Source organism: Mesoplodon densirostris, chromosome 15, assembly GCF_025265405.1.
Source record: "Mesoplodon densirostris isolate mMesDen1 chromosome 15, mMesDen1 primary haplotype, whole genome shotgun sequence".
NCBI lineage: Eukaryota > Metazoa > Chordata > Mammalia > Artiodactyla > Ziphiidae > Mesoplodon > Mesoplodon densirostris.
In genome coordinates, this window is record NC_082675.1 from 33,408,423 (window position 1) to 33,430,919 (window position 22,497).

The 22,497-nt window shown below is 50.7% G+C and overlaps 1 protein-coding gene and 1 pseudogene across 1 annotated transcript in view; both read left to right on the plus strand.

Annotated features, from left to right (window-relative positions):
• The window catches only part of L3MBTL4 (L3MBTL histone methyl-lysine binding protein 4), a 400,149-nt gene that overhangs the window by 274,673 nt on the left and 102,979 nt on the right, over positions 1 to 22,497 (plus strand).
• LOC132503371 (U2 spliceosomal RNA) lies at positions 18,078 to 18,199 on the plus strand (annotated as a pseudogene).

Sequence of the window (22,497 nt, forward strand, 5' to 3'; positions counted from 1 at the left end):
CGCCTGTGCGGCAGCAGAGGAAACCTGCGTTTTCGGGGCCTGGGACCGTCAGATGTGGGGGAGCAGTCCCTCCAGGGCCGTGTCTGCCCTCTTGTTGCCTCTGCATGCTTGTCAGGCTGGCTTTTTCTCTGGGAAACCACCGGAGCTGCGAAGGGCGACGGAGTGCCCTCCTCGCTCCCTTTCTTTGCGGACTTCTGGGGCAGCCCTTGCGGTGTGGCGGAACCCCTCCTACTGTTCACGGGCGGGAAACCTCGGGTGGAGCTATACGAGCTCGTGATGGCGATTCTTTTAGGGCAGGAGCTCATATAGGAGGTGTGGAGTGTCCTGTTGGATCTGTCTTCTGCCCTCTTGGCGTGGAGGTTTCTCTGCAGAGGTCCAGGCCTGGGCACGAATAAAGAGACCCCCAGGGGCCTAAATGCAGATCGTGCGCCCCCGGTGCCATTGGGGCGGGTTCTCTGGTCGTCGTTCCCCCCTATGACTGTGGGGACTTCTTCCTGCTTGGCCATCCCTTTCCCGCTCTCTCCCAGGGTCCTCAACGCCGTCTGCTCTGTGCTACAGTTCCGGACACAGCTGGGTGTCGTGGGCGGCACTGGCTGCCCCCGCACCACACTGACAGTGACTGTGTCCACCGCGGACACTGAGCTGCGGGACATCGTGGAGGTGAGAGCACCCATCACCGCCTTCTTCCGACGGCCTCGCCTGCAGATGGAGATAAGGGCCCCCAGAAAGGAGCGCAGGGCCTGCGGGATGGTAGAATGGGGTCTCAGAGACTCTGTGGCAAAGCGCAGATGCGGAGTCACTGGACCCTTGTGGGCTGGCCTGCGAGTGGATAGCCGGCCATAGACAGCTGGGTGACCCGGGCCGGCCACGGGAAGTCGGTGGGCACGGGGAGCGGGCTGGGGGCAGCCGAGCCCTCCTGGCAGGTGCTGGTCCCCCAGTGCCTGGGGCGGGGGTGAGGGGCAGGGCCTACCCAAGTAACTGCCCATAGAGAACTTGGGTGAGATCGGTCCTTGGCTAGAGGCTGAGCGCCGAGCACTCTCCTTCAGCTGCCAACTCGGCCAAAAGCGGAGTGCGCACCGTTTGGCCTGTTGCTGGGATTTACAGCTCTGCAACCTGTGAGCGAACAATGGGCTTGCGTTTGCGGGACGCAATAAAGAGGTTGGGGAGGGGTGGCGCATGCGCAGAGTACCCGTCACGCCCTGGGGCGCACAGGTGAGGATACGCGCCTGGACCGTCTAGCGCTTCTGAATCTCCCGGGGTCTGAGGGCTGGAAGTGTTTGCCTCGAGGGTGATGAGCTTCCTGGCAGGACAGCTGGCCCTTCTCCCCTGGCCTGGCCCCAGTGCTGTCGGGGGAACTACCCGTACTGGACGGGGTCCCTGCCCAGCAAAGTGGAGCAAGGCTGCTGGCTGTGCAGCTCCCACAAGAGGCGGCAGCTTTGGCAGCAGCGCCTCTGCGTCCTCCTGCCCTTTCCCCTGGCGGCACTGGAGGGGAGAGCCGCTAAGAACGGAAGTGCCCACACCACCCAGATCCTGCTGGGGTGACACCTGAAGTGGTGGCCAGGGCTGGCTGAGAGGGCCATACTTACCATATGACCCAAAAGCCCACTCCTAGGCAATTAACCAAGAGAAAATCCTTTCACAAAACACGTATGTGAATGTTTTAGCTATCTTGTCCACAGTTCCTAAATATAGGACTGTTGAGGTGATCCAATTTTCTTGAGTTTGTCATTTTTTAATTGTTCTTGGAAGAACACTATGTATGCGTACTGTTTCACAGTCTAGAGTTAATATTTGACCCATTCAATAAAATCCAGAAGCCTTACATCCATATAGATTCTTTTACCTTCCACTCTTTGTTATAGCTGTCATATGGGTCCCCTTTATGTGACTTGAACGCCACCCTCTGAGACTGTGGTATCCTTTTTTCATACATATACAGGGAATTCCCTGGCGGTCCAGTGGTTAGGACTCAGCACTTTCACTGCTGGGGCCCCGGGTTCAGTCCCAGGTAGGGGAACTAAGATCCCGCAAGCCACGCAGGCGCAGGCAAAAAAAAAAAAAAAAAAAGTCATACATATATAAAATAATGTAAGAAGATAATTTTTGCAGACACGTGCCGTTGTTGTTGCCCTTCCTTTGTTCCCGAAGTGGCAAGCTTACTTCTTTCTTGTGTCATTTCACTTCAGCCTGAAGAATTTCCTTTCATGTAATATTTTTATAGCAAATTGTCTGGTGATGAATTCTCTTAGTGTCCTCTCATCTCCATCAGCCTTCGTTTTGGCTTTTGTTTGGCTTTCAGTCTTTAAGGATATCCCTGCTTTAAGGATATAATATCCTGGTTTGGTCTTTTCCTTTAATACTTTAAAGATGTTATTCCATTCTTTTCTGGTCTCTATGTTTTCTGATGAGAAATCACAGTCCTTCAAGTTGACATTCTGTGATGTATAACAGGTCGTTTTCTTTTGTCTTTTCACTTTCTTAATGGTGTCCTTTGAATCACAACAGTTTTACATTTTAGTGATGTGTCATTTATGCATAAGGGAGTCTTACTGGCTGGGAATTATTGAGACATTAAATCACATCCTCCTCAGTATTTTGGTTCTATAAATTAAAAGCTAGATGTGAAAGGGTTAGGGAAAGATTTGAATTAGTTCATTTCAAACTTTGCTATAGATGCTAAAGAACTCATCAGGGACATGTCATTCCCCTGTTCAAATATTTCTTTGTTTTTTTTCTTATTTCCAACGTTGTGTTTAATTTCTGCTGGACAGCAAAGTGACTCACTTACACACATGTATAGTCTCTTTCATATTATTTTCCATTATGGTTTATGACAGGATATTGAATATAGTTCCCTGTGCTATACAGTAGGACCTTGATTTTTATCCATCCTGTGTACAATGGTTGGCATCTTCTAATCCCAAACTCCCCAATCCTTCCCTCCCTCACCCTCCCCTTGTCAACCGTAAGTCCTTTCTCTGTATTTGTGAGTCTGTTTTTGTCTCCTAGATATGTTCATTTGCACTTGTGCCTCCCTCAGAGGGACAAGAGGTGCCGCAAACTGGAAGTCTTGTCATCTTTTATAATTAAAATTAATGTTTGCTTCTTTCCTCTGCAAATAGTTCCCTTTCATCTTTCTTTGTTGGAAAAGGGAAGAGATGTATTCATGGAGTCCTTCTGCTTTTTTTTACAGCAGAATGTCACAGGTTGCTCCAGGAGATGTCCCATCCTAGAATTAAAGCTTTCCTTGTTTGACCCATTCCAGGAACATTGATGCCAAGCCCATACTCTTTAGGGGAGATATGTATGTAGGTGATTTGCCTAGGACTCTGAAAGCTAAAAAGTAGAAAATAAAAAAGGGATTTGCTGCATTAGAAAAGACTAGTGCGTAGAGTGTGGGCTCCTGTTGTACACTCGGGATGACCTAGCCCCCTCCAAGTCAGAGGTGGGTGAGAAGTAGCAATTCCAACAGACAAGGATGATCCTCCCTATTTATCCCTACCTTGGGCTCATTTTATCCTGGGCTGCATCACTTAAACTCCAAAGACACTTTTAATATTCAGGGGTCCGTCCTTGTAGCCATCACATTGTGCTATTCTCCACACCCTATGCGTGGGTCCACAGGAAACAGTAAACAGGTCTGGCTTTCCATGTCACCACTCACACAAGCCAGTGCTTTTCCACACTTGATCTACAGATCACAGACACGTGAGGATTATGCAAAAGAACAAGAACAACGCTTTATTGTAAGTTATGAAGACAACACAAGGGTTCTGGAAGGAAAACAGGGAGAGGGGAGGAGTCAGCTACAGGCAACAGGGGGCATCCCCTTGTTCCAGGACTGAAGGGGACGAGGCTAGGGCCTCTTGTTTACTGTCCTGAGGACTCTGAGCGCTGGGATGGGACAACAGCCTCAAACCATCCACCTTTGGGGGGAAGACTGCAGGCCGGGGGTGGGAACGGAATGCGGTATCTCTGGGTGCCCGGTTTGCTCCAGGATTACAGAGGTTAGGGCTAAGACGTCCGTTTCACATCGAAACAGGGTCCACACGAGGCCCTGCCTGGGAGGACCCTCCCCAAACTTATTGGCTCAGACCAACTTTTTCCTCTTACGCCCCGAGGTAATGATGAATCTCGGCCTGGAGGAGAATGACTCGGTCCATGGCCCAGTGGTTTTATGTCCAGCCAAGCGCCTTGCCCTAACAGCGAGGCGGCACCTTGCTGTGCCCACTGCGGAGGTGAGGCTGCTAGGAGTAGAGGCCGGAACCAACACGCCCCTAAAGGCAGCCTTGGCTGGGCATGGGCTGGGCCCTCCACTGGAAGTAGGGGGGGCCCTGCCTGGGTGTGCCCCCAGGGATGTGACTTAAGATGGGGGTGGGCACTAGTGTCTTCAAACCGACGCTCATTCTTATTGCTGTGGTGCTCGGGGTCCCCTGGTTCCTGCTGTGAGGCTGAGAGCTGAAAAGAGGCAGCTCAGATCTTGGGCAGCCGCTGTGCTCCCAAAACGCAGCTGGGTGCTGGCATGGGTGCCCACGGAGGAATTTGTGGGTGAACCACCCCCAGAAGATGCTTCTGCGCGGCTGCGCTTAGCTGGGGGAGCTGGAGCAGAGGCGAAGGCTGGAGCTTTCCTTTTCAAATACCGGCGAGAGCTGTCATAGGCGGGGGTTCCTCGCTGCTGCCAATCAGGGGCCCCAGAGATGGAGCAGGGAAGGGAAGCCGCAGCAGCGGCAGGAGCGGGCCAGTCAGGAGCCAGGCTTCCGAGGATGCGCCGGAGCGCTGCTTCCTTCTCGGCGTCTAGGTCTTCGGCGGTGACCCGGAAACCCAGCTGAGGGGGTGAGGGCAGCCTCAGAGGCTCCCCTCGCCTGTGCGGCAGCAGAGGAAACCTGCGTTTTCGGGGCCTGGGACCGTCAGATGTGGGGGAGCAGTCCCTCCAGGGCCGTGTCTGCCCTCTTGTTGCCTCTGCATGCTTGTCAGGCTGGCTTTTTCTCTGGGAAACCACCGGAGCTGCGAAGGGCGACGGAGGGCCCTCCTCGCTCCCTTTCTCTGCGGACTTCTGGGGCAGCCCTTGCGGTATGGCGGAACCCCTCCTACTGTTCACGGGCGGGAAACCTCGGGTGGAGCTATACGAGCTCGTGATGGCGATTCTTTTAGGGCAGGAGCTCATACATGAGGTGTGGAGTGTCCTGTTGGATCTGTCTTCTGCCCTCTTGGCGTGGAGGTTTCCCTGCAGAGGTCCAGGCCTGGGCACGAATAAAGAGACCCCCAGGGGCCTAAATGCAGATCGTGCGCCCCCGGTGCCATTGGGGCGGGTTCTCTGGTCGTCGTTCCCCACTATGACTGTGGGGACTTCTTCCTGCTTGGCCATCCCTTTCCCGCTCTCTCCCAGGGTCCTCAACGCCGTCTGCTCTGGGCTACAGTTCGGGACACAGCTGGGTGTCGTGGGCGGCACTGGCTGCCCCCGCGCCACACTGACAGTGACTGTGTCCACCGCGGACACTGAGCTGCGGGACATCGTGGAGGTGAGAGCACCCATCACCGCCTTCTTCCGACGGCCTCGCCTGCAGATGGAGATAAGGGCCCCCAGAAAGGAGCGCAGGGCCTGCGGGATGGTAGAATGGGGTCTCAGAGACGCTGTGGCAAAGCGCAGATGCGGAGTCACTGGACCCTTGTGGGCTGGCCTGCGAGTGGATAGCCGGCCATAGACAGCTGGGTGACCCGGGCCGGCCACGGGAAGTCGGTGGGCGCGGGGAGCGGGCTGGGGGCAGCCGAGCCCTCCTGGCAGGTGCTGGTCCCCCAGTGCCTGGGGCGGGGGTGAGGGGCAGGGCCTACCCAAGTAACTGCCCATAGAGAACTTGGGTGAGATCGGTCCTTGGCTAGAGGCTGAGCGCCGAGCACTCTCCTTCAGCTGCCAACTCGGCCAAAAGCGGAGTGCGCACCGTTTGGCCTGTTGCTGGGATTTACAGCTCTGCAACCTGTGAGCGAACAATGGGCTTGCGTTTGCGGGACGCAATAAAGAGGTTGGGGAGGGGTGGCGCATGCGCAGAGTACCCGTCACGCCCTGGGGCGCCCAGGTGAGGATACGCGCCTGGACCGTCTAGCGCTTCTGAATCTCCCGGGGTCTGAGGGCTGGAGGTGTTTGCCTTGAGGGTGATGAGCTTCCTGGCAGGACAGCTGGCCCTTCTCCCCTGGCCTGGCCCCAGTGCTGTCGGGGGAACTAACCGTACTGGACGGGGTCCCTGCCCAGCAAAGTGGAGCAAGGCTGCTGGCTGTGCAGCTCCCACAAGAGGCGGCAGCTTTTTTTTTTTTTTTTTTTTTTTTTTTTGCGGTATGTGGGACTCTCACTGTTGTGGCCTCTCCCATTGCAGAGCACAGGCTCCGGACGCACAGGCTCAACGGCCATGGCTCACGGGCCTAGCCGCCCCGCGGCATGTGGGATCTTCCCAGACCGGGGCACGAACCCTTGTCCCCTGCGTCGGCAGGCGGACTCTCAACCACTGCGCCACCAGGGAAGCCCCGAGGCGGCAGCTTTGGCAGCAGCGCCTCTGCGTCCTCCTGCCCTTTCCCCTGGCGGCACTGGAGGGGAGAGCCGCTAAGAACGGAAGTGCCCGCACCACCCAGATCCTGCTGGGGTGACACCTGAAGTGGTGGCCAGGGCTGGCTGAGAGGGCCATACTTACCATATGACCCAAAAGCCCACTCCTAGGCAATTAACCAAGAGAAAATCCTTTCACAAAACACGTATGTGAATGTTTTAGCTATCTTGTCCACAATTCCTAAATATAGGACTATTGAGGTGATCCAATTTTCTTGAGTTTGTCATTTTTTAATTGTTCTTGGAATAACACTATGTATACGTCCTGTTTCACAGTCTAGAGTTAATATTTTACCAATTCAATAAAATCCAGAAGCCTTACATCCATATAGATTCTTTTACCTTCCACTCTTTGTTATAGCTGTCATATGGGTCACCTTTCTATGACTTGAACGCCACCCTCTGAGACTGTGGTATCCTTCTTTCATACGTATACAGGGAATTCCCTGGCGGTCCAGTGGTTAGGACTCAGCACTTTCACTGCTGGGGCCCCGGGTTCAGTCCCTGGTAGGGGAACTAAGATCCCGCAAGCCACGCAGGCGCGGGCAAAAAAAAAAAAAAAAAAGTCATACATATATAAAATAATGTAAGAAGATAATTTTTGCAGACACGTGCCGTTGTTGTTGCCCTTCCTTTGTTCCCGAAGTGGCAAGCTTACTTCTTTCTTGTGTCATTTCACTTCAGCCTGAAGAATTTCCTTTCATGTAATATTTTTATAGCAAATTGTCTGGTGATGAATTCTCTTAGTGTCCTCTCATCTCCATCAGCCTTCGTTTTGGCTTTTGTTTGGCTTTCAGTCTTTAAGGATATCCCTGCTTTAAGGATATAATATCCTGGTTTGGTCTTTTCCTTTAATACTTTAAAGATGTTATTCCATTCTTTTCTGGTCTCTATGTTTTCTGATGAGAAATCACAGTCCTTCAAGTTGACATTCTGTGATGTATAACAGGTCGTTTTCTTTTGTCTTTTCACTTTCTTAATGGTGTCCTTTGAATCACAACAGTTTTACATTTTAGTGATGTGTCATTTATGCATAAGGGAGTCTTACTGGCTGGGAATTATTGAGACATTAAATCACATCCTCCTCAGTATTTTGGTTCTATAAATTAAAAGCTAGATGTGAAAGGGTTAGGGAAAGATTTGAATTAGTTCATTTCAAACTTTGCTATAGATGCTAAAGAACTCATCAGGGACATGTCATTCCCCTGTTCAAATATTTCTTTGTTTTTTTTCTTATTTCCAACGTTGTGTTTAATTTCTGCTGGACAGCAAAGTGACTCACTTACACACATGTATAGTCTCTTTCATATTATTTTCCATTATGGTTTATGACAGGATATTGAATATAGTTCCCTGTGCTATACAGTAGGACCTTGATTTTTATCCATCCTATGTACAATAGTTGGCATCTTCTAATCCCAAACTCCCCATCCTTCCCTCCCTCACCCTCCCCTTGTCAACCGTAAGTCCTTTCTCTGTATCTGTGAGTCTGTTTTTGTTTCCTAGATATGTTCATTTGCACTTGTGCCTCCCTCAGAGGGACAAGAGGCGCCGCAAACTGGAAGTCTTGTCATCTTTTATAATTAAAATTAATGTTTGCTTCTTTCCTCTGCAAATAGTTCCCTTTCATCTTTCTTTGTTGGAAAAGGGAAGAGATGTATTCATGGAGTCCGTCTGCTTTTTTTTACAGCAGAATGTCACAGGTTGCTCCAGGAGATGTCCCATCCTAGAATTAAAGCTTTCCTTGTTTGACCCATTCCAGGAACATTGATGCCAAGCCCATACTCTTTAGGGGAGATATGTATGTAGGTGATTTGCCTAGGACTCTGAAAGCTAAAAAGTAGAAAATAAAAAAGGGATTTGCTGCATTAGAAAAGACTAGTGCGTAGAGTGTGGGCTCCTGTTGTACACTCGGGATGACCTAGCCCCCTCCAAGTCAGAGGTGGGTGAGAAGTAGCAATTCCAACAGACAAGGATGATCCTCCCTATTTATCCCTACCTTGGGCTCATTTTATCCTGGGCTGCATCACTTAAACTCCAAAGACACTTTTAATATTCAGGGGTCCGTCCTTGTAGCCATCACATTGTGCTATTCTCCACACCCTATGCGTGGGTCCACAGGAAACTGTAAACAGGTCTGGCTTTCCATGTCACCACTCACACAAGCCAGTGCTTTTCCACACTTGATCTACAGATCACAGACACGTGAGGATTATGCAAAAGAACAAGAACAACGCTTTATTGTAAGTTATGAAGACAACACAAGGGTTCTGGAAGGAAAACAGGGAGAGGGGAGGAGTCAGCTACAGGCAACAGGGGGCATCCCCTTGTTCCAGGACTGAAGGGGACGAGGCTAGGGCCTCTTGTTTACTGTCCTGAGGACTCTGAGCGCTGGGATGGGACAACAGCCTCAAACCATCCACCTTTGGGGGGAAGACTGCAGGCCGGGGGTGGGAACGGAATGCGGTATCTCTGGGTGCCCGGTTTGCTCCAGGATTACAGAGGTTAGGGCTAAGACGTCCGTTTCACATCGAAACAGGGTCCACACGAGGCCCTGCCTGGGAGGACCCTCCCCAAACTTATTGGCTCAGACCAACTTTTTCCTCTTACGCCCCGAGGTAATGATGAATCTCGGCCTGGAGGAGAATGACTCGGTCCATGGCCCAGTGGTTTTATGTCCAGCCAAGCGCCTTGCCCTAACAGCGAGGCGGCACCTTGCTGTGCCCACTGCGGAGGTGAGGCTGCTAGGAGTAGAGGCCGGAACCAACACGCCCCTAAAGGCAGCCTTGGCTGGGCATGGGCTGGGCCCTCCACTGGAAGTAGGGGGGGCCCTGCCTGGGTGTGCCCCCAGGGATGTGACTTAAGATGGGGGTGGGCACTAGTGTCTTCAAACCGACGCTCATTCTTATTGCTGTGGTGCTCGGGGTCCCCTGGTTCCTGCTGTGAGGCTGAGAGCTGAAAAGAGGCAGCTCAGATCTTGGGCAGCCGCTGTGCTCCCAAAACGCAGCTGGGTGCTGGCATGGGTGCCCACGGAGGAATTTGTGGGTGAACCACCCCCAGAAGATGCTTCTGCGCGGCTGCGCTTAGCTGGGGGAGCTGGAGCAGAGGCGAAGGCTGGAGCTTTCCTTTTCAAATACCGGCGAGAGCTGTCATAGGCGGGGGTTCCTCGCTGCTGCCAATCAGGGGCCCCAGAGATGGAGCAGGGAAGGGAAGCCGCAGCAGCGGCAGGAGCGGGCCAGTCAGGAGCCAGGCTTCCGAGGATGCGCCGGAGCGCTGCTTCCTTCTCGGCGTCTAGGTCTTCGGCGGTGACCCGGAAACCCAGCTGAGGGGGTGAGGGCAGCCTCAGAGGCTCCCCTCGCCTGTGCGGCAGCAGAGGAAACCTGCGTTTTCGGGGCCTGGGACCGTCAGATGTGGGGGAGCAGTCCCTCCAGGGCCGTGTCTGCCCTCTTGTTGCCTCTGCATGCTTGTCAGGCTGGCTTTTTCTCTGGGAAACCACCGGAGCTGCGAAGGGCGACGGAGGGCCCTCCTCGCTCCCTTTCTCTGCGGACTTCTGGGGCAGCCCTTGCGGTATGGCGGAACCCCTCCTACTGTTCACGGGCGGGAAACCTCGGGTGGAGCTATACGAGCTCGTGATGGCGATTCTTTTAGGGCAGGAGCTCATACAGGAGGTGTGGAGTGTCCTGTTGGATCTGTCTTCTGCCCTCTTGGCGTGGAGGTTTCTCTGCAGAGGTCCAGGCCTGGGCACGAATAAAGAGACCCCCAGGGGCCTAAATGCAGATCGTGCGCCCCCGGTGCCATTGGGGCGGGTTCTCTGGTCGTCGTTCCCCCCTATGACTGTGGGGACTTCTTCCTGCTTGGCCATCCCTTTCCCGCTCTCTCCCAGGGTCCTCAACGCCGTCTGCTCTGGGCTACAGTTCGGGACACAGCTGGGTGTCGTGGGCGGCACTGGCTGCCCCCGCGCCACACTGACAGTGACTGTGTCCACCGCGGACACTGAGCTGCGGGACATCGTGGAGGTGAGAGCACCCATCACCGCCTTCTTCCGACGGCCTCGCCTGCAGATGGAGATAAGGGCCCCCAGAAAGGAGCGCAGGGCCTGCGGGATGGTAGAATGGGGTCTCAGAGACTCTGTGGCAAAGCGCAGATGCGGAGTCACTGGACCCTTGTGGGCTGGCCTGCGAGTGGATAGCCGGCCATAGACAGCTGGGTGACCCGGGCCGGCCACGGGAAGTCGGTGGGCGCGGGGAGCGGGCTGGGGGCAGCCGAGCCCTCCTGGCAGGTGCTGGTCCCCCAGTGCCTGGGGCGGGGGTGAGGGGCAGGGCCTACCCAAGTAACTGCCCATAGAGAACTTGGGTGAGATCGGTCCTTGGCTAGAGGCTGAGCGCCGAGCACTCTCCTTCAGCTGCCAACTCGGCCAAAAGCGGAGTGCGCACCGTTTGGCCTGTTGCTGGGATTTACAGCTCTGCAACCTGTGAGCGAACAATGGGCTTGCGTTTGCGGGACGCAATAAAGAGGTTGCGGAGGGGTGGCGCATGCGCAGAGTACCCGTCACGCCCTGGGGCGCACAGGTGAGGATACGCGCCTGGACCGTCTAGCGCTTCTGAATCTCCCGGGGTCTGAGGGCTGGAGGTGTTTGCCTCGAGGGTGATGAGCTTCCTGGCAGGACAGCTGGCCCTTCTCCCCTGGCCTGGCCCCAGTGCTGTCGGGGGAACTAACCGTACTGGACGGGGTCCCTGCCCAGCAAAGTGGAGCAAGGCTGCTGGCTGTGCAGCTCCCACAAGAGGCGGCAGCTTTGGCAGCAGCGCCTCTGCGTCCTCCTGCCCTTTCCCCTGGCGGCACTGGAGGGGAGAGCCGCTAAGAACGGAAGTGCCCACACCACCCAGATCCTGCTGGGGTGACACCTGAAGTGGTGGCCAGGGCTGGCTGAGAGGGCCATACTTACCATATGACCCCAAAGCCCACTCCTAGGCAATTAACCAAGAGAAAATCCTTTCACAAAACACGTATGTGAATGTTTTAGCTATCTTGTCCACAGTTCCTAAGTATAGGACTGTTGAGGTGATCCAATTTTCTTGAGTTTGTCATTTTTTAATTGTTCTTGGAAGAACACTATGTATACGTCCTGTTTCACAGTCTAGAGTTAATATTTGACCCATTCAATAAAATCCAGAAGCCTTACATCCATATAGATTCTTTTACCTTCCACTCTTTGTTATAGCTGTCATATGGGTCACCTTTATGTGACTTGAACGCCACCCTCTGAGACTGTGGTATCCTTTTTTCATACATATACAGGGAATTCCCTGGCGGTCCAGTGGTTAGGACTCAGCACTTTCACTGCTGGGGCTCCGGGTTCAGTCCCGGGTAGGGGAACTAAGATCCCGCAAGCCACGCAGGCGCGGGCAAAAAAAAAAAAAAAAAAAAGTCATACATATATAAAATAATGTAAGAAGATAATTTTTGCAGACACGTGCCGTTGTTGTTGCCCTTCCTTTGTTCCCGAAGTGGCAAGCTTACTTCTTTCTTGTGTCATTTCACTTCAGCCTGAAGAATTTCCTTTCATGTAATATTTTTATAACAAATTGTCTGGTGATGAATTCTCTTAGTGTCCTCTCATCTCCATCAGCCTTCGTTTTGGCTTTTGTTTGGCTTTCAGTCTTTAAGGATATCCCTGCTTTAAGGATATAATATCCTGGTTTGGTCTTTTCCTTTAATACTTTAAAGATGTTATTCCATTCTTTTCTGGTCTCTATGTTTTCTGATGAGAAATCACAGTCCTTCAAGTTGACATTCTGTGATGTATAACAGGTCGTTTTCTTTTGTCTTTTCACTTTCTTAATGGTGTCCTTTGAATCACAACAGTTTTACATTTTAGTGATGTGTCATTTATGCATAAGGGAGTCTTACTGGCTGGGAATTATTGAGACATTAAATCACATCCTCCTCAGTATTTTGGTTCTATAAATTAAAAGCTAGATGTGAAAGGGTTAGGGAAAGATTTGAATTAGTTCATTTCAAACTTTGCTATAGATGCTAAAGAACTCATCAGGGACATGTCATTCCCCTGTTCAAATATTTCTTTGTTTTTTTTCTTATTTCCAACGTTGTGTTTAATTTCTGCTGGACAGCAAAGTGACTCACTTACACACATGTATAGTCTCTTTCATATTATTTTCCATTATGGTTTATGACAGGATATTGAATATAGTTCCCTGTGCTATACAGTAGGACCTTGATTTTTATCCATCCTATGTACAATAGTTGGCATCTTCTAATCCCAAACTCCCCATCCTTCCCTCCCTCACCCTCCCCTTGTCAACCGTAAGTCCTTTCTCTGTATCTGTGAGTCTGTTTTTGTTTCCTAGATATGTTCATTTGCACTTGTGCCTCCCTCAGAGGGACAAGAGGCGCCGCAAACTGGAAGTCTTGTCATCTTTTATAATTAAAATTAATGTTTGCTTCTTTCCTCTGCAAATAGTTCCCTTTCATCTTTCTTTTTTTTTTTTTTTTTTTTTTTTTTTTTTTTTGCGGTATGCGGGCCTCTCACTGTCGTGGCCTCCCCCGTTGCGGAGCACAGGCTCCGGACGCGCAGGCTCCGGACGCGCAGGCTCAGCGGCCATGGCTCACGGGCCCAGCCGCTCCGCGGCATATGGGATCCTCCCAGACCGGGGCACGAACCCGTATCCCCTGCATCGGCAGGCGGACTCTCAACCACTTGCGCCACCAGGGAGGCCCCCTTTCATCTTTCTTTGTTGGAAAAGGGAAGAGATGTATTCATGGAGTCCTTCTGCTTTTTTTTACAGCAGAATGTCACAGGTTGCTCCAGGAGATGTCCCATCCTAGAATTAAAGCTTTCCTTGTTTGACCCATTCCAGGAACATTGATGCCAAGCCCATACTCTTTAGGGGAGATATGTATGTAGGTGATTTGCCTAGGACTCTGAAAGCTAAAAAGTAGAAAATAAAAAAGGGATTTGCTGCATTAGAAAAGACTAGTGCGTAGAGTGTGGGCTCCTGTTGTACACTCGGGATGACCTAGCCCCCTCCAAGTCAGAGGTGGGTGAGAAGTAGCAATTCCAACAGACAAGGATGATCCTCCCTATTTATCCCTACCTTGGGCTCATTTTATCCTGGGCTGCATCACTTAAACTCCAAAGACACTTTTAATATTCAGGGGTCCGTCCTTGTAGCCATCACATTGTGCTATTCTCCACACCCTATGCGTGGGTCCACAGGAAACTGTAAACAGGTCTGGCTTTCCATGTCACCACTCACACAAGCCAGTGCTTTTCCACACTTGATCTACAGATCACAGACACGTGAGGATTATGCAAAAGAACAAGAACAACGCTTTATTGTAAGTTATGAAGACAACACAAGGGTTCTGGAAGGAAAACAGGGAGAGGGGAGGAGTCAGCTACAGGCAACAGGGGGCATCCCCTTGTTCCAGGACTGAAGGGGACGAGGCTAGGGCCTCTTGTTTACTGTCCTGAGGACTCTGAGCGCTGGGATGGGACAACAGCCTCAAACCATCCACCTTTGGGGGGAAGACTGCAGGCCGGGGGTGGGAACGGAATGCGGTATCTCTGGGTGCCCGGTTTGCTCCAGGATTACAGAGGTTAGGGCTAAGACGTCCGTTTCACATCGAAACAGGGTCCACACGAGGCCCTGCCTGGGAGGACCCTCCCCAAACTTATTGGCTCAGACCAACTTTTTCCTCTTACGCCCCGAGGTAATGATGAATCTCGGCCTGGAGGAGAATGACTCGGTCCATGGCCCAGTGGTTTTATGTCCAGCCAAGCGCCTTGCCCTAACAGCGAGGCGGCACCTTGCTGTGCCCACTGCGGAGGTGAGGCTGCTAGGAGTAGAGGCCGGAACCAACACGCCCCTAAAGGCAGCCTTGGCTGGGCATGGGCTGGGCCCTCCACTGGAAGTAGGGGGGGCCCTGCCTGGGTGTGCCCCCAGGGATGTGACTTAAGATGGGGGTGGGCACTAGTGTCTTCAAACCGACGCTCATTCTTATTGCTGTGGTGCTCGGGGTCCCCTGGTTCCTGCTGTGAGGCTGAGAGCTGAAAAGAGGCAGCTCAGATCTTGGGCAGCCGCTGTGCTCCCAAAACGCAGCTGGGTGCTGGCATGGGTGCCCACGGAGGAATTTGTGGGTGAACCACCCCCAGAAGATGCTTCTGCGCGGCTGCGCTTAGCTGGGGGAGCTGGAGCAGAGGCGAAGGCTGGAGCTTTCCTTTTCAAATACCGGCGAGAGCTGTCATAGGCGGGGGTTCCTCGCTGCTGCCAATCAGGGGCCCCAGAGATGGAGCAGGGAAGGGAAGCCGCAGCAGCGGCAGGAGCGGGCCAGTCAGGAGCCAGGCTTCCGAGGATGCGCCGGAGCGCTGCTTCCTTCTCGGCGTCTAGGTCTTCGGCGGTGACCCGGAAACCCAGCTGAGGGGGTGAGGGCAGCCTCAGAGGCTCCCCTCGCCTGTGCGGCAGCAGAGGAAACCTGCGTTTTCGGGGCCTGGGACCGTCAGATGTGGGGGAGCAGTCCCTCCAGGGCCGTGTCTGCCCTCTTGTTGCCTCTGCATGCTTGTCAGGCTGGCTTTTTCTCTGGGAAACCACCGGAGCTGCGAAGGGCGACGGAGGGCCCTCCTCGCTCCCTTTCTCTGCGGACTTCTGGGGCAGCCCTTGCGGTATGGCGGAACCCCTCCTACTGTTCACGGGCGGGAAACCTCGGGTGGAGCTATACGAGCTCGTGATGGCGATTCTTTTAGGGCAGGAGCTCATACAGGAGGTGTGGAGTGTCCTGTTGGATCTGTCTTCTGCCCTCTTGGCGTGGAGGTTTCTCTGCAGAGGTCCAGGCCTGGGCACGAATAAAGAGACCCCCAGGGGCCTAAATGCAGATCGTGCGCCCCCGGTGCCATTGGGGCCGGTATTTTTTGGTGAGCAGTGATCCAGAGGATGGAAATGTATGCCTCTTTTGACTCCTTAAACTCAACCCCACTCTGGGGCAATGTCCCAACCAGGCAGAAACTGCAGGAGGAGCTGGAGACCTTGAAAAGTTTGGCTATACTTCCAGCTCAGCCCAAAGCCCAAGGATGATTCTGGACTTTCATTCTGACTCGTGCATTTCAGATCTCTCTGGGTTTGGACCTGGTATATATGTCCCTCCCAGCCCGCCCTGGCTGCCCCTTCAGTTGTCACCCCAGAAGGATCTGGGTGGCTTGGGCACTTCTGGGTTTTTTGTTTTTGTTTTTTGTTTTTTGCACTTGTGTTCTTAGCAGCTCTCCCCTCCAATGTTACCAGGCGGGAGGGCAGGCGGACGCACAGGCGCTGATGCCAAAGCTGCCACCTCGGGCAGCGGCTGCTGAGCCAGGTACCCTCCTCTCCAGCTTTCCCGCTCTGGTGGCCGGGGACCCATCCTGTACAGTTAGAGCCGGCCGGGGGAGAAGGGGCAGCTGCCCTGGCAAGCAACTCATCACCCTCAAGGCAAACACCTCCAACCCTCAGACCCCGGGAGATTCAGAAGCACTAGGTGGTCCAGGCGCGTATCCTCACCTGTGCGCCCCAGGGCCTGACGTGTACTCTGCGCATGCGCCACCCCTCCCCAACCTCTTTATTGCGTCCCGCAAACGCAAGCCCATTGTTCGCTCACAGGTTGCAGGGCTATAGATACCAGCAACAGGCCAAACAGTGCACACTCTGCTTTTGGCCGACTTGGCAGCTGAAGGAGAGTGCTCGGCGCCCAGCCTCTATCCAGGGACCGATCTCACCCAAGTCCCCTACGGGCTGTTACTTGGGTAGGCCCTGCCCCTCACCCCCGCCCCGGGCACTGGGGGACCAGCACCTGCCAGGAGGGCTCGGCTGCCCCCAGCCCGCTCCCCGCGCCCACAGACTTCCCGTGGCCGGCCCGGGTCACCCAGCTGTCTATGGCCGGCTATCCACTCGCAGGCCAGCCCACAAGGGTCCAGTGACTCCACAGAGTCTTTGAGACCCCATTCTAGCATCCCGCAGGCCCTGCGCTCCTTTCTGGGGGTCCTTATCTCCATCTGCAGGCGAGGCCGTCGGAAGAAAGCGGTGATGGGTGCTCTCACCTCCACGATGTCCCGCAGCTCAGTGTCCGCAGTGGACACAGTCACTGTCAGTGTGGTGCGGGGGCAGCCAGTGCAGCCCACGACACCCAGCTGTGTCCCGAGCTGCAGCACAGAGCAGACAGCGTTGAGGACCCTGGGAGAGAGCGGGAAAGGGATGGCCAAGCAGGAAGAAGTCCCCACAGTCATAGGGGGGAACGACGACCAGAGAACCGGCCCCAATGGCACCGGGGGCGCACGATCTGCATTTAGGCCCCTGGGGGTCTCTTTATTCGTGCCCAGGCCCGGACCTCTGCAGAGAAACCTCCACGCCAATAGGGCAGAAGACAGATCCAACAGGACACTCCACACCTCCTGTATGAGCTCCTGCCCTAAAAGAAACGCCATCACGAGCTCGTATAGCTCCACCCGAGGTTTCCCGCCCGTGAACAGTAGGAGGGGTCCCGCCATACCGCAAGGGCTGCCCCAGAAGTCCTCAAAGAAAGGGAGCGAGGAGGGTCCTACGTCTTCCTCTGCAGCTCCGGTGGTTTCCCAGAGAAAAGGCCAGCCTGACAAGGATGCAGAGGCAACAAGAGGGCAAAAACCGGCCTGGAGGAACTCTCCCCCACATCTGACTGTCCGAGACCCCGAAAACGCAGGTTTCCTCTGCTGCCGCACAGGCGAGGGGAGCCTCTGAGGCTGCCCTCACCCCCTCAGCTGGGTTTCCGGGTCACCGCCGAAGACCTAGACTCGGAGAAGGAAGCAGCGCTCCGGCGCATCAACAGTGCGCTGCGGGGTGAGACCTAGGCCATCGGGGGCCAGGGCGCCACGCAGCCTTCCTGTCCCTTCCCGCTGCCTACCGCAGGGGCTGCTTCTCCGCAGAAAATGTTTCATAGTTAATTCTATTTTAATATGATCATGGTACATTAAAATGTGTTAATGCTTGCCTGTGAACACTAAGGTCACTTGATTTGTAATTTTCTGTATTGTTCTATATTTTTGTGACTAAAGGCATTACTTGGGGGAATTAAAAGAATATCTTGAAGCGATTTGGGCTTTTGATCTGCCACTAGTTCCTATTTAACCTTAATTCAGGGGTCAGATTCTTTGACCCAAGGAAACAGAATAGTATAAAAAGAAAGAATGTGAGTGTCAGATGGTGGCAGTGATTAAGTATAGCAAGAGATGCCTTTGCAAAAGTTACTGTTGGTCCCAGAAGACTTAGCTGTGTGACCCTGGGCAAGTCACTTCACCTAAATCTCTGAACTATAGGGCTGTGGTGATGATTTAAAACTGACTGGGCACAGTGGACCGTCGGAAATCCTGGGTTCTCAATAAAGCCACTGCCTTGCTCCTTGGTCCTTTGGAATTACTATATTAGTAAAATGTATACTTGACAGTAATTTTAGCTTAAAGTTTATTTTGTCTATTTCATCTCAGCCTTTTGGCTAAGATCAAGTGTAGTATCTGTTCTTGTCAATTTAAAGTTTAGTTTCTCTGATATGATTGCAGCTGTTCCCACTTTTGCTTTCCACTTGCATTGACTATCTTTTCCATCCCTTCACTTTGAGCCTGTATGTGTCCTTAAAGTTGAAGCGATTCTACTGTAGGCAGCATACAGTTGCATCTTTTTTAAAAAATCTATCCATATGCCTTTGGATTGGTGAATTCAATCCACTGAATTTAGAATTATTGAGAACTTACTAATGCCATCTTACTGTTTTCTGGTTGTTTTGTATTCCCGTTGTCCCTTTTCCCCTCTGTTTCTGCCTACCTTTGTAAATTGGTTATTTTCTGTGGTGGTGTGCTGTTTCCCCTTTGTTTATCTTTGGTGCATCTGCTCTAGGTTTTGCTTTGTGGTTACCATGAAGCTTACATAAGACATCTCATAGATTAATCGTCCATTTTAAGCTGACAGCGTCTTAACCTCAATTGCCTACAAAAACTTTACCTTTTTACTCCCCACTCTTCATGGTTTGATGTCGTTATTTACATCTTTTTATATATTGTGTTTGTTAATACATTACAGTAGCTATAATTATTTTAAATACTCTTTTCCTTTGACTTTTATAATTAAGTGGCTAACACACCTTCCTGTTACAGATTTAGAGTTTTCTGATTGTATATTTACCTTTACCAATGTGTTGTATACTTTTATACGTTTTCATGTTGCTGATTACCGTCTTTTCATTTCAGCTTGAAGAATTCTTTTCAGCATTTCTTTCAAGGCAAGTCTAATGGTGATGAACTCCCTCAGCTTTTGTCTGCCTAGGAAAATCTTTATTTCTCCTTCATATCTGAAGGATAACTTTGATGGATAGAGTATTTTTGGTTGGCATTTTTTTTTCTTTCAACATGTTGAATATGTCATTCCACTCTCTCCTGGCCTGTCGGGTTTCTGCTGAGAAATCTGCTGATAGTGTAATGGGGGTTCCTTTGTAAGTTAAAATCTTTTTTCCCCTGACTGCTTTTAGAATTCTTTATCCTTTGATTTTTGACAATTTAATTATAATGTGTCTTGGAGAAGGTCTTTTGCATTGAGACAGTAGGAAGCTCTTTTAGCTTCAAGAACTTGGATGTTGTTGAGATTAACCTGGTATAAATTCAAGTTAGAGTGTTTTAATTTTAGGATGTTAAAGGTAATCCCCATGGTAAACACAAAGAAAATAGCTATAGAATATACCCAAAAGGAAGTGAGAAAGTAATTTAAATATTTTACTGTAAGAAATCAGCTAAACACACACAACAAAAGATAGGAATGCAGGAAATGAGGGGCAAAAAACCTTTGGGCTTATGGAAAACAAATAGCACAATAGCAGAAATAAGTCTCTTTTTTTGTCAGTAATTACTTTAAATGTAAATGGATTAAACTCTCCAATCAAAATACAAAGATGGGCGGAATAGGTAAAAACATATGATCCAACTATATGCTGTCTACAAGAGACTCACTTGAGATCAAAAGACTCAAACAGGTTGAAAGTTAAAGGATAGAAAAAGGAATTCCAAACTCAGTGAGAAAACTCAAATAGTAACCAAAAGAGAGCAGGAGTGTCTATACCAATATCAGACAAAATAGACTTTGAATTTAAAATGGATCAAAGACTTAAATATAAGAGCTAAACTATACAAATTTCTGAAGAGAAAAAGGGATAAATCTTCATAGTCTTGGATTTGGCAACGATCTCTTAAATATGATAGCAAAAGCACAAGCAACAAAAGAAAAATAAATAGGACTTTATCAAAATTAAAATCCTTTGTGTTTCAAAGAACACCATCAAGAAAGACATAATACCACCTTCAGAAGGAAGGAAAATGTTTGCAAGTCATATATCTGATAAAGCCTAGTATTCAGAATATGTAAAGAACACTGGCAACTCAACAATAAAATGTCAAATAACCAAATTTTAAAAATGAGAAAAAGAATTTGCATAGATACTGCTCCAAAGAAGAGACACAAATTGCCAATAAGCACATGAAAACATGTCCAAAATTATTAGTCAAAATTATGCAAACTGAAACCACAGTGAGATACCACTTCACACCCACTAGTATGCATATAATTTTTTTAAAAAACAAGGGTTGGCAATGATGTGGGGAAATTGGCACTTTCAAGCATTGCTGGTGCAAATATGAAAAAGAAAATAGTTTGGCAGTTCCTCAAAAAGTTAAACACAGAGGTACAATATGGCCCAGGAACGCCACTCCCAGGTATATGTCCAGGAGAAATAAAAAACATATGTTCACACAAAAACTTGTACATGAGTGTTATATTGTCATATCATTATCCATAATAGCCAAAAAGCGGAAACAACCCAACTATTCGCCAACTGATGAATGGAAAAATAAAATGTGTTATATCCATACAATGAATATTATTCAGCCATAAAAAGGGTGAAGGACAGTTACATGCTACAACCTGGATGCACCTTGAGTACATTTTGCTTACTGCAAAAGTCAGACACAGAAGTCTGCACATTGTGTGGTTCTATTCATATGAAATGTCCAGCATAGGAAAATCAATAGAGACAGAAAGACCCAGGGCTGGGGTGAAAGGGGAGGAGAGAATGAGAATGACTGATACTAGGTATGAGGTTTCTCTTGGGGATGATGAAAATGTACTGGAATTAGAGATGTTGATTGCAAAACCTGAGTATACTAAAAGCCGCCAAATCACACAGATCAAAAAAAATGTGAATTGATGGAATGTGAATTATATCTCAATAAAAAGATAATATGACTTAACATTTTTATAGTCATTACTCTTGATCAGTTTCATGATGGAATTCCCACAGTGACTTCAATGGAGTGGCTTGTATGGGATGATATTTGAGGCTCAACCCTTTGGGACTAGATGTTCATTTTGAGCTGTTGAATGACGGTGAGGGCCAGCCAGTATATTTTCTTCACTGAGGATCAATCTCCATATGTATTCTTGGTTTGAATCCTTGTCTTTTTCTCTTCATATTCCTGAAACGAGTTCCTAGGAAATACATTCACAATAGCGAGAGGTGTTGACATCTTCCTGGCAAAAGTCTTAACTAATTCACAGGTCAAACTTCAGATCTCCTTATTACCAGCTGCCCGGGGAGCCCCCTGAATCAAAGTAGGGCTTACAAAGATGGACCTTGCATTTTAGCGTGCACTTAAAATGCCCAACAGGCTGATCGCATGGGGAAAATAACTTTATTTATATGAGACAAGTACAAAGTCAGCACAACACAGTGAGGGAGAGTATGGGTGCTGGTGCCTGATGGCCTGAAATCAAATCCTATTTGAAAGCCACATGTACCTGGGAAGGTTAGTTACTTAGCCCTTCTGTTTCTCAGTTCCCTGGCCAGTGATATGGAAATATTAATAGGACCTGCTTATTTGTATTATGTTCTGAGGCTAAAAATTAGTAAATACAAAGCCTGAAGAAAAATGATGGGTACTTCATAGGTGCTACCTAAGTGTTCCAATAGTAAATGTCTGGAAGAATCAGCAAGAAATGTAGTAGTGCTGCCTCCAGAGAGGGGACCTGGATGCCACAGGCCAGGGCAGCGGGGAAGGTTATGGGTGTGATGCTTTAGAGCTTGTGAAGAATGTCTGTTATCATCTCCTGTGATCCCCACATCAGCTCCGTGGGGAACTCACGGCAGGTGCTGTGATCCATATTTAATGGTACATGGCACTAAAATGTTGAGAGTTTAAGTGATTTTCCCAGAGTCGCAAAGCTGATGACAGATGGATGTGGGACAGGAATGTGGTTGGTTCCCTGGGACAGAAATCCCTGAACCCCTGAATCCTCTAGATGGTGCCCTGGACTCCTGAGCCCAGGGCTCCCCTCCCTCCATCCCCCCAATCCTCCTGCCTGCCCCATGGTTGCTCCAAGGGCAGGAGGGGTCTGAGCCAACAGGAGGGCCCATGCCTGACCCGCTGCCTCCCTTACATGTTGATCCCTGACCCCACAGCTGTTAAATATCCCTGAAAGAAGGTCCCTTGAAGGATCAGGGGGTCCCATCTACGTCCCTCCTCCCTCAGCATCTTCACACACCGGGTGAGCCTCCTGGTGGTCTGACCAGTGGTCGGCTTGTCTCCACGTGGCTCAGAGCCCTGGTCTCTCCAAGCCAGCTGCCCACATGGCACGTCTCTCACAAATGAGCTGGGTCTTCAACAACCAGCCCTGGATGCACAGTTAGTGCTGATTAATGAGGACAGTGGCCTGCTGGGCTGTGCTTGGTGGTTTAGTGGGTGAAGCTGGCGTGCCCCACTGTCGCCTGACTATTGATGTGAGCACCGTCTGAGTAGCCTGGGCTACGGCCTGGCTGGGGAGGGGCCGTGGCTGCACCGGTTCTGAGGGCGCACCTTC